General features: G+C 40.9%; 1 non-coding gene and 1 pseudogene across 1 annotated transcript; both read right to left on the bottom strand.

Annotated features, from left to right (window-relative positions):
- Positions 1-1,315: 1,315 nt before the first annotated feature.
- Positions 1,316-1,422, bottom strand: LOC121822176 (U6 spliceosomal RNA). Its single transcript, XR_006063190.1, has one exon. It is a non-coding gene; the product is annotated as a U6 spliceosomal RNA (small nuclear RNA).
- Positions 1,423-6,977: 5,555 nt separating this feature from the next.
- Positions 6,978-9,666, bottom strand: LOC102928196 (poly(A) polymerase gamma pseudogene; annotated as a pseudogene).
- Between the last annotated feature and the right edge of the window lie 1,854 nt (positions 9,667-11,520).

The following is an 11,520-nucleotide window of genomic DNA, read 5'->3' as shown; positions in this document are numbered from 1 at the left end:
TAATATTATTAGAAGATTTGGTATATAGGCAACTATTTATTCAGCTGAATTTGTACTTTTTTTAAACTTTACAAACAAAAGTTTTTATTTGTGAAGAAAATGAAAGCAATTTTTATAGCAGTTCTCAACAGAGAACATATTTGACAATTAATTGTTAATCTCATAGTTTGGGGGTAGAAACCAACTAGATTCAATACTGTCAGGAGACCTGGTTGTTCACAAACATTATACTCATTACTTCACTGAACTCCAAACAAACACTTAGGGGGTATACCCTGGCACATGCTGCAGTATGATATATTATATGTATGTGTATATATTCTGTGGGGAAGTAACCCATATTCTTACATTCACTGAGTTTCTTCAAGGTCTCATGATCAATTCCAGAATCTGTATTTAGCATCTATTTTAGCTCTTGTGTTCAAATTTTGCAATCTCTTTTGCCTCCAAATCCTCTCCAACTTGCTACAAGTATGTTTGTTTGAAAGGAGTTGAGAAGAGCTTGTGCCCCATAAAAAACACACCTTTTCCTGTAGTCTATTTCAATATTGCTGAGATTACTACTATTGTTTTGGTATCTGTGTTGGCTAGTTTTATGTCAATTTGAAACAAGCTAGTGTCATTTGGGAAGAGGGTACCTTAATTGATAAAATGCCAATCTCACCAGATTGGCCGTTGGGCAAGACTGCAGGGTATCTTCTTGACTGACAATCGGTGTGAGAGGGCCCAACTCGTTGTGACGCCCTTTCTCCCTAAGGTTTCATATTTCTCATGGTTATGGATGATGGTTATAGGGTTGGTGATGGAAGAAAATATTAGACTCAGTATTCTCCTTAAGAAAAGAAAAAGTGGGCCGGGCAGTGGTGGCGCACGCCTTTAATCCCAACACTCAGGAGGCAGAGCCAGGCGGATCTCTGTGAGTTTGAGGCCAGCCTGGGCTACCAAGTGAGTTCCAGGAAAGGCACAAAGCTACACAGAGAAACCCTGTCTCAAACCCCCCCCCCCAAAAAAAAAAGAAAAGAAAAGAAAAGAAAAAGTGTCTCAAAAAATAAACAAAAAAAGGGAAAAGAAGAAATGGAATGGATAGGTATAAGATATTATGGTAGATTATTGTATATACTAGTAAACAAATTTAGTAAAATAGCAGCCTTAGATAATTTGCACTGTAATTTGCAGTTATGGATTCTTATATGTTGATACAAATGTAAACTATTTTTATATTCCTGTTTAAGATAATTTGTATATTGATACAAATACAGAACTATATATATTATTATGTACATATATTTCTACTCTTTATTTTATTTTTTTTCTGAAAAATATGGAACGCTTCACAAATTTGCATGTCATCCTTGCACAGGGGCCATGCTAATCTTCTCTGTATCGTTCCAATTTTAGTATATATGCTGCTGAAGCGAGCACATATATTTCTACTCTTATTTGAAATATTTGTATATTGATACAAATGTAAATTTATATCTGTCATACTGTATGTATGTTCTACTTCTGTTTAGGACATTCTGTATGTTGATATATATTTACGATTATCATATTGCATTATACATTCCCACCTCTGTTATAAATATCTTGTATATTGTCACAATTTTGAAGTCATCATCCTTTACAATACATTTGCTTATAGACTGTTTACCTTGTTTACATGAAGCCTTAGTCCTTAAGTTATTTAGGTAGATAAGACTTATAGATTTATAGTCACCTATGCTTGTCATCTCTATAGTTATGTTAGTTAGGTTATTCAGATTTACATATACATAGGTCGGATGGACAGGTAATCTTCAAACACTTCATGGACCTAGAAAATATGGCATTTTAATAACTTAGAATTCTGTTGATGTGAGACAAAATTGCTCCTGGCAGCACCAATTTGATTCTGAGAGAACATTGGGCTTCTAAGACATTTCCATTTGGAAGTTTGTCTTCTTGGCACAAAATGGCCTATTGGGCAAAGAACTGCCCTTGCCTCAACTGCTGATAATATGAGTCCCGTCCTTCTGGACAAGCAGGACACACAAAAAAGTGACTTCTGAACTCTGCCAACACAGGGTAAGATGGTCTTCCAGAATTCTTGCTTCTGAAAATGGTCTGTCAGATACTCTAGGCCTGTAGCCAATTTGAATGTGCCAACAATGCTGAGAAACTTTAGGTGACTGTCCAGGCTGCCAGCTGTCTCTGTCTACTTTTGCAAAATTCCCAAAAGTTGCTTGCATCCATCTTCCATTTCTCAGGTACCATTATATTCCTTCTCAGGTCTTTGATGGGATTAAAGACTAGCAGTTACAGTTACAACTTAGTATATATATATATATATTATATATATAGTCTTAGTTAGAACATATTAAGTATTAGATTCAGGTTCTTTAGGATAGGACACCTTTTGGAATGATCTTTGTAACATGCCATTTACCTATGTTCTAGACTTCTCTGGATTTTAGTATGTTTCTCTTGCTTGATATTGCTCACATTGGTTGTAGTTCCATCTTACCTAGGTCATTATCCTTTATTACTCCTGGATAATATTTGATAATCATTCCTATTGTATATAGTCTTGTATTAGGTTAGAACCTTCTTATTTAGACAAAAGGGGGGGAATGTAGTGGGTATCCATTCCAGCTTTGATCTGTAAGTACTACCCCCCATTGAGGCTTCAGTAACTGTCACGCCTACAAGGAGGAGCCGAGAGAGGACCCCTGAAAACCCGGGATCTGGATGCACCGGCTCTCTTGGTTCCTGGACCCTGGATGCTAGAGGTAGACGGAGCAGAGTTCTCCAGAGAACACTGCCAGACTGTGCTACGCCTTTCCCAGACCCTGTTACCTATCCCTTCACTTGTAATTTACCCCACAAAATAAACCTCCCTTTTAACTACATGGAGTTGCCTTAGTATTTTAACCAATATGGGTGCTTCAGTTCCTGCTCTGAGTTCTTTTAGTGACAGAGTAGGGTGTGGAAGTGTAAGGGAAATCAACCCTTTCTTCCCCAAGAGCTCCTTTTGGTCATGGTGTTTTATCAAAAGCAACAGAAAGCTAGTTAAGATAGTATCCAAGACTAACAAAGAGTTTTTAAAGTACTGTTGTCTTGTTTTTTAAATTCTGTCATCCCCTTTACCTTCCAAAGCCAGCCAGACCAACTCTGTGTATTTTCTTCCACAGTCTCTCAATTCTGTCCTTTGTTGTCTTTTCCCACTTATCATGTTCACTCTCAGAGCTTACATCTGCCTTTTCTGTTAGCATTTAGACCTGCCGCTGGCCTGCTACTTGGGAGGCCACTGGTCACGGTATTGCCCTGACCCTCAGCTGCCCACAAGGCCATGCCCTGTCTGCTGACAGCCTGAACACTGGAGATCAGAGTGCCCCCATGCAGGCTCGTCCTCTGTGCTGTGCCATGGAGGTCCAGCCTCACCAACACTGGCATCTTACTCTCCCAGCCTTTCAACTTTTAAGCCTGGTGGAGGACTGATGGTGCCTAGACTTGGTGACACCCATTCCCTCTCTGAGCCTGGGGTGGTGCTGCAGGTAGCCGGTAAGTCCATTGACCTTGTACTGGACTTGGGAGCTACCCACACTGTTTTAACCTCTTCCTTAGGTCCCACAGTTCCCTCAACAATTCCTGTCACAGAGGTGGATGGGACCCCCTCCTTCCCATTTAAGAGAACCCTGGGATTGCCTACATAGCTGGAAAGCTGTCTCAGTTCTGTTCACTTACTCATCCTTCTCAGATCTGATGGTGTTTGATGACCAGGATTTGCCAATTTTACAGCTCTCCCCCAGCTCAAGGCTACAAAGCACCTTGGCAGCTCATTAGTAAGTTTCCTGTTAAAAGTACAGACAGGTATGCGTCATTCACAGACTCCATGGTACAGGATAAAACTGGTTTCAGATGTAACTTTGGAGGTTCAAAATTTTAACATTGATAAATGCAGTTTTGAAAAACTGATAGAGCACTGACTACAGACAGTCTTTGGAGTCTTTAAATTTCTGTGGACTTTACTGGTTCCAGTTTTTAGAGACAGGTTAGCATTAGAGAGGGTATGGATACCTCCCTCCTCCTTCACTCACTCAACCACTTCCATTCAGTAAATTTCCTCTGGTTATAGGTTAAAAGATGTGTTTCATTAGGCTGAAACAGGCCCTAGAAAATGTTCACACCTCTTAAACCAAAGCCATAGCTTTTGCTATGACACTATGATGTAAATCTATTCTAGTCGTTTTTTATAAACATTTGTAGGTTACTGTACAAATCTATCCCTCCTGCCAGACTTGTGCCAAGACAAAACCCTCAGGGGCCCTCCAGATGCACCGTCAGGCACTGCACCAACTGAGGACACCAACTGGGTGAATACTGGCAGGTTAACTTCACTCACATGCCCACTCAAAAAAACTCTGTTATCTCCTAACTTGTTGATACTCTTACAGGATGGGTAGAGGCATTTCCCATCTCCAGAGAAACAGCAGATGTGATGGCTCAGGTACTCCTGGAGAACACATCATTCATCAGTGCTGGTACCACCACTCTAGACTCAAGGGCATATCTGCTCTTTCGTCTGGCTCATTCACTCTTGCCTCTTCTGTACAGCCAGGGCACTTCTCCATTCCATTCTTTCTCACAGTCATGTCACTCTTCCCACGGCTAGCCCTGTTCATAGGGCCAGTGTTAATAATCCATTTTTTCTCCTAGCAACCTGCCTTCTCAGTTCCCTCAAGGAACAGATGCCTGAGGTCCCCACGATGACAGCTAACTGGATGCTTCTTCACTCACACCTCCCATTGTGCATGGCCCTGGCTCCCATCTCTCACTCCTCACTTTGTCCTGAATCAGCAGGAAGCAGTCTCGAGATATTGGTGCCCTCATCCCCCGCCCACTTGCTATCCATAACTCACTTTTTACAATAATTGAAAATGGAGGAATGTTAGCATTCAGACCCTCCCCTGGCCCACCCAGCATCTTGACAAAGTCATCCTACGTAAAGTCCCCTTTAAGAGAAAACCCCTCCTCCCCTCTCTATTCCCATGAGGTGTGCACCTCCACTTTCTCTCTCTCCCCTTCTCCTTCCCTCCCTTCCCTTCTCCTTTCCCACTTTAATAATAAAACTTTTCACGTGAGTTCTGCCTGCATGATGTCTTTTCTGTGGCTTCCACTTGCCATGATCGCCGCTCACCTTGTCTGTGTGGTGTGTCTCTTTCTCACCTGCTGTGGGGCTCCTCAGCTCCAACCCACCAAGGTCTCTCTCCCACCATTTTTACATTTTCTCTTCTGTACAAACTGGTATCTTATGACCCATCACAAGCCCCTAAGTTCCCCTCCATTTGCAAATGTTCTTCTCTTCACCTTGAAGGCCTCTTCAGCATCCATTTCTCTACCCACAACCACTTTCTACATTCAGTTCTATCATTTCCTCTGGAAATCCTCTCTCACCTACACAGGAATAAGAGGCTATCCACTGTTTCCAAGGGCCCCTCTTGCAATCACATTGGGGACAGGGTAGACACATTCTCTTTGTTGGTGTCCAGCATAGAGCCTGGTGTGTTGTGCTTATGATTACAATTCCTTCTTTCAGATCCTTGCTTCCTCTCCACAGGGATCTGTTCTCCAAGAGCAAAGGGGAATTCTTTAGCTAGGCAATGAGGGACTTCCAGTTCCTTCTGCTTCTCACCTTCCTGTTCTTACCAACATGGATCCTGTCTTCCTGTTTTTACACTATGTACAGCACACTAGGCTCAATGCTGAACTTATGCTCTTTAGGAAATACTCTCCCTTAGCACACCACCTGAGAAGCTTTTCAAATCTTCCCCATTTCCTCTTGGAAGCTGTCTCAGTCATTGTTCTACTGCTGTGAAGAGACATCATAACCACAGCAACTTTTTTTTTTTTTTTTTTTTTGGTTTTTCGAGACAGGGTTTCTCTGTGTAGCCCTGCCTGTCCTGGAACTCACTCTGTAGCCCAGGCTGGCCTCAAACTCAGAAAGATTTGCCTGCCTCTGCCTCCTGAGTGCTGGGATTAAAGGCGTGTGCCACCACTGCCAGCCAAGGCAACTCTTATAAAAGAAAATATTTAATTGGGGGCTCGCTTACAGTTTCAGAGGCTTAGTCCATTAGAACACTCATGTCATTGGATTGGTAACTGAGAGCTATCCTGATCCACAGATACAGAGAGAAACACATCTGGCTTGGCATGGGCTCTTTTTTTTTTTTTTTTTTTTAAAGGTTTTAAAGTTTCTCTTTGAAAAGATGATATCTTACAGTACATACAAAAATACTCTGAAAATACATACGACTTCATTTACAAAACACGGAGTCAACAGATTACAAGAATTACATGGTTGTGGATTTTTAATAAACTGAGCATGCATTCATGAAACTTAAAAAATATTAAGAAATGCACTGAAAAAAAGCAGTGTAAAAAAAGACAACTCATATAGTTAAATAAAAACTACAAAGGTCCTGAGCCAATTAATGGTCGGTAACAATGTCATTCAAAAATGCCTTGAGATTTCAATAAAATCCACTGCTTATTCCGCATGCCTAATCCATGAAGAGACTGTTGGAAATTATGGTGAGGGATTACCATGCTGAGTTAATTTTATACTTCAAAAATACAAATCTGCCATACTTAAATGAATCTTATCATTGATGGTGGGATGAATTCTTTCTTTGTAAAAAATACCAATCGGCTAACAAGAATGTCATGAGATAGTAAGATATGTAACAATTTCACCATTCACATACTGACTTTCAGTATCCTGGTTATAGTTTGATTTTTAATAAAGATGCATTTTGAAGGCCTCCATGGGAGGCAAATATAGAGAATTTATGGTGCCCAACTCTGGTGTAGTCACTGGACTAATCCTCCCTGGTAACTATGCAACATCTGGACAAAAGCACAAAAATAGTTGAAATATTTATGTGCCAATCTGGAAAAAATAATTTAAATTAACAAAATAGACATCTACACAAATGAAGGAAGCAGAAAAGACACCTCACATTCATTAATCTTGGGTTTTACAAAGTGGCTTCAAGTCAACACATAAACATTTAGAAAATTACAGGACAGGGATTTTTTTTTTTGTTGTTTTTTTAAACTTTTCCAGCTCTATACAATGATTACAACATAAGACTTAAAAAAAGAAAGAAAAAAAAAAAAGAAAAAAAAAAACAGTTCAGGACTTGTTTTATCAGAGTCCAAGTGGCCAAGAACTGGTTTCCATGACAGAGAAACAAACATCAAAGTTAAGGCAGTAAAAACCTCAAAATGCAAAGCCATAATAGTGTAGGTGACAATTACTAGCAGGTGGTCCTCAGAGCGTATGCAGCAGTCAGTGAGAGGATGCCACAGCATGTCAAGGTTGAATGAGAGGTCAGGAACCACTCCAAGGTCATTAGGCTGTTGACTGACTGCCACGCCATCGAGGCCACTGTGTGACTGCAGTTCACCTCAGGAAGAGGCACCGCCATTACTGGTTGAGGGTCAGTCGGATGGAGTTTTTGATGACTCGGATGTTGCTGGCTGGAACTGGAGATGACGAATCTGGCAGTTCTTTACTGGGTAGTCTCTTTTTGCGTGATGTATCAATAGTGGGAATGGGCATAGATTCTCCACCAATGGCATCCATTGGTTTTCTCTTCCTATCCTCGGCAGCATGGGAGTCCTTAAATGCTGACTCAAGTCGAATAAACTTTTCTATGTCTTTCAACCTCTTGGAAGTCCCATCTGTAGGTGGTGAATGGGATCTTTTGGGTGTGACGTTCTTACTTATATTAGACAGTCCGTTTAGCTGTGGCTGTCCCTGGACAACGCTGTGGGGTGTTGTGACTCTAGGAATGACATTGCGTCCCACTAGAGTAGGAATGGTGCATCCAGAAGGGGAGGACGTGGCTTTGACTGTCGGGTCAGCCTTTGCACCAATGACTGGAATAGACAGCCCTTGAGCTGGAGGGACACTTGGCAGCTTCTCCACAATTACAGTGGCAGGCTCAGCACTATTCCTTTCTGCCTCTCCTGAGGGGCTGTTTGGGTTGGAAGTCTTGTTTGTAGACACGGGCGAATTAAAAGGTGTTCCACTATCGGTGTCCCGGGAGCTATCCAGACAACTGCTATCCAGGGATGATCTTTTGGACTGAAGGCCACCTGAATTCCGGCTTACATCAGAAAGGCTCTTTTTCTTCTTTTGAAGAATCTCTGCGGGTAGGTAATGATGAAGTTGTTTTTTCTTTACATGAGTGGCTTCAATTTTCATTCCATCCTTTAGCATGTTTATATTGTTTGCTTGTCTGTACACTGTATCAGTAAATGACTGTATATCATATGTCAAGTCTATGTTAACACTTTCTGCATTTTCCACTCTCCGAAAAATTATCCCCAGGAACCACATTGATACATAATTGTTGGCTTTATGATGTTCTTTATTTCCTGGGAATGACTGAGGATTCACATGGGCAAGAGTAATAAATTCATTCCGCTCCAAGTTTCCAACAAGTACACGGATTTTAGATTCTACTAATCCAACCCATTCTAGATGATTTTCTTCTGTTGATGCACTGGCAGTCAATACTATATAATGTCTGTATTTTTGAAAGAAATTTGGTGGCTCTAATAGTTTGGACCAATCTGATTTCCCTTGAAGAATTTCATCTGTAACTGCAAGACCTTGTTTAAATTCTTCTACCATTACTGTTCGAGTAGATGTAGACACATTATACGTAGAATTCTGTTGTGGGTAGGCAGGGGTAATTATGGGCATAAGATGATATCTATCTGATGGATTTACCCGAGGATCCCAGACAGGCAAATTCAAGTTGCTTTCTTCTGGTTGCTTCAACAGCACAGGATTTGGCCATTCCCATTTGGAAAAAACTAAAAAAAACTTGTGAACTAAAGTTGAAGCTGCTGCATTTGGATACAGTTGGCAAGTTCTGGCAACTAGCATTGCCCAGGAGACTCCACCAAGAAATCCCAGCATATTGGAATAAATACCACGACGTTTTGCCCATAATTTGACTGCTCTTAAAGTGAGTCTAAAAGTTTCTTTATTTGGCACTAAATGCAAAATTTCATCAGTAACTCTGCACCCATTTAAGCTGCGAATACACCGTATATCAAGGCTTCTTAGGCGAGAGTCATCTCTTAGATCTAAATTATCTGATATGGTTTGTATTGCCAGTCTTGCAAAGACTAGATCAATTTCAATACCATCAAATTCAAACTTTATAACAGGCACAAAGGCATCTTCTACAGCTCTTAAGTTTCTAATGCCTTCTTGATGTTTCAATTTTTCAAAAAAGGACTGAAAAAAATCTGATCTCTCTACGTGTCTTGGGGCTACACAAAGTGCATCAATATCAGCTCCTTTGGTGTGTACTCCAAGCCTGTAAGATCCAAAGGTGAAAATTTTACCGCCAACAGTAGCCACAACAGAAGGTGGGAGATTCTTACTTTCACTGATGTCAGAAATCCATTCTTTTACTAAATTGTTCAATTTACCAAGAACAACCAGCCTATGGTTCAATTCTTCTTCATCTTCAAATACTCCAAATGGTTTCATAGCATCAATTAATTTCTGTGTATAAATATGATCAATTTCTTTAGGACATGCCAAACTAATTGGAGAGGTAATTCCATAATGCTTTTGTTGACACTGGCTGTCCAGCATAGTGTTTCTGTTCCTGGAAACAGGCTGGATAATGGCCGCTGCCTGTGCGCTGCCGGACAGCCCCAGCCCCGCAGTTCTGAGTGAGCTCCCTGGCTTTGATCAATCCCTTCTTTCTCAGCAGGCTTGACACATTGTTGCTGGCGGTTTCATCACTTCGATTTCCCCGACTCAATCAGGTACACAGTTGCTTCGTCTAACACAGGTTGGTTACATGGATGCAGTCTGGGTAGTCCAATGCCTGGCTCGCTGTGGAGAGGCGGAGAACCTGGTGCAGTCCACAAAGCTGGATGTCTCAGCAGTCCAAATCCGGTCCTCAGGACCTGGAGGACTCCTGGGAAGCTGGTCTTCAAACCAGTTTCAGAGGTTCAGTCCATTATCATCATGATGGGGAGCATGGCAGCATGCAGGCAGATGTGGTGCTGGCTACATCTTGATAAGCAGGCCACAGGAAGTCACCTTGGCATGGGCTCTTAAAACCTCAAAGCCCACCCTCAGTGACAGACTTCCTCAGACAAGGCCATACCTCCTAATCCTTTCAAACAGTGCCACACTGGTGACCAAGCAGCCAAATCTATGAGCCTATGGGGACATTCTTTTTTTTTTTTTGTATTTAATATAAACCTCTGTGTAATTTTTTTTTAATTTTTATTGGCCATTCAGTTCTTTATTAGACCATTAGGTGTTTCAGACAGACACAGTATCACAGCTTTACAGAGTTAAACAAATGTAACATAAACAAAAGTAACACACCTTAAAATAATATTCTACAACAGAGAAAGAACAAAAGAAAAAAATCCTGATTTACATTGTTACAGGGTTTTACACAATGTTGAATGCTTTCTATATTCTTGGAGGAGGTCTGGCTGGCATGGATTCTCCCACGAAGTCTAGTTACTGTGTTGTAACTTGGCTTTTTTTTTTTAAATGCCAAATGCTGTTTATTGAAGGAGGGAGGTCTTACAGGATACACAGACAAGGAACTTCCCTTAAGCATTCAGGAGGGTGGAACCCAGCAGGGAATTAGTTTAGGGAGGATATCAAGGTCAGCAAGCAAGGCAACAGTTACCCAAAACGGGGGCCAGGACCCTACATGTCCCCCCTTTTACTAAAAAATGAGCTTCTGACTTTGATTACGTGGTACATCAGCAGGTCATCTTACTCATCATGGAGACACCTGCCCAGGCCACACAGGTGCTCTGTCTTAGTTTGGTGAGCGCCCCCAGGCATTACCCATCTCTGAATACTCATTATCATACAGGCTCAATTGTGTGTGAGTTGCAGAGTTAACTACTGCCAAAGATCTCAAAGTGGCACTGGTCTTGCAATCTGTGTGTTTGGCACAGAAAAGACCAACAGAAGTCCTAACCCACACCCTATGGGGAAATTCTTATTCAACCCACTACAGGAATTCCAAACTAATCTGCCTCACTTTCTACCTCATAGCTGTGTTTTTAAGGTACATTATTTTGTTCATATTGATAATTCTTTCTTGATATTAAAATCAATGTGTTTCTTTGTTTATCCCTATTTACTTCTTACAGTGATTTTTTTTGTGTCTACAAAGTACCTAGTATAAATTGTTTGGCTTTTTAAGTCTTAAAAAGAGTAATCAAATTATTTTTTCAAGGCTTCCTGAACATTCTTTTAGAGTGTAATAAACAAGTAGATTGTTCAGTGTTCTTTCTTAATCTCTCTTTACATTAAAGGACTGTTACTTTTGTAAACTAGGTTTAATGTCTTGGCTCAGTGTTATTTAGTCCAAAAATCTCAAAATAAAGATGTAGCATACTGCCTGAAATGTGACTACCTTTAGTAGAACAAGAGTCTCTTTCTAAGGGGTGATTTGACTGGAAAGT

Source organism: Peromyscus maniculatus, chromosome 13, assembly GCF_049852395.1.
Source record: "Peromyscus maniculatus bairdii isolate BWxNUB_F1_BW_parent chromosome 13, HU_Pman_BW_mat_3.1, whole genome shotgun sequence".
Lineage (NCBI taxonomy): Eukaryota > Metazoa > Chordata > Mammalia > Rodentia > Cricetidae > Peromyscus > Peromyscus maniculatus.
The sequence above is the reverse complement of the archived record's forward strand: the minus strand, read 5'-3'. Positions and strand labels throughout refer to the sequence as shown.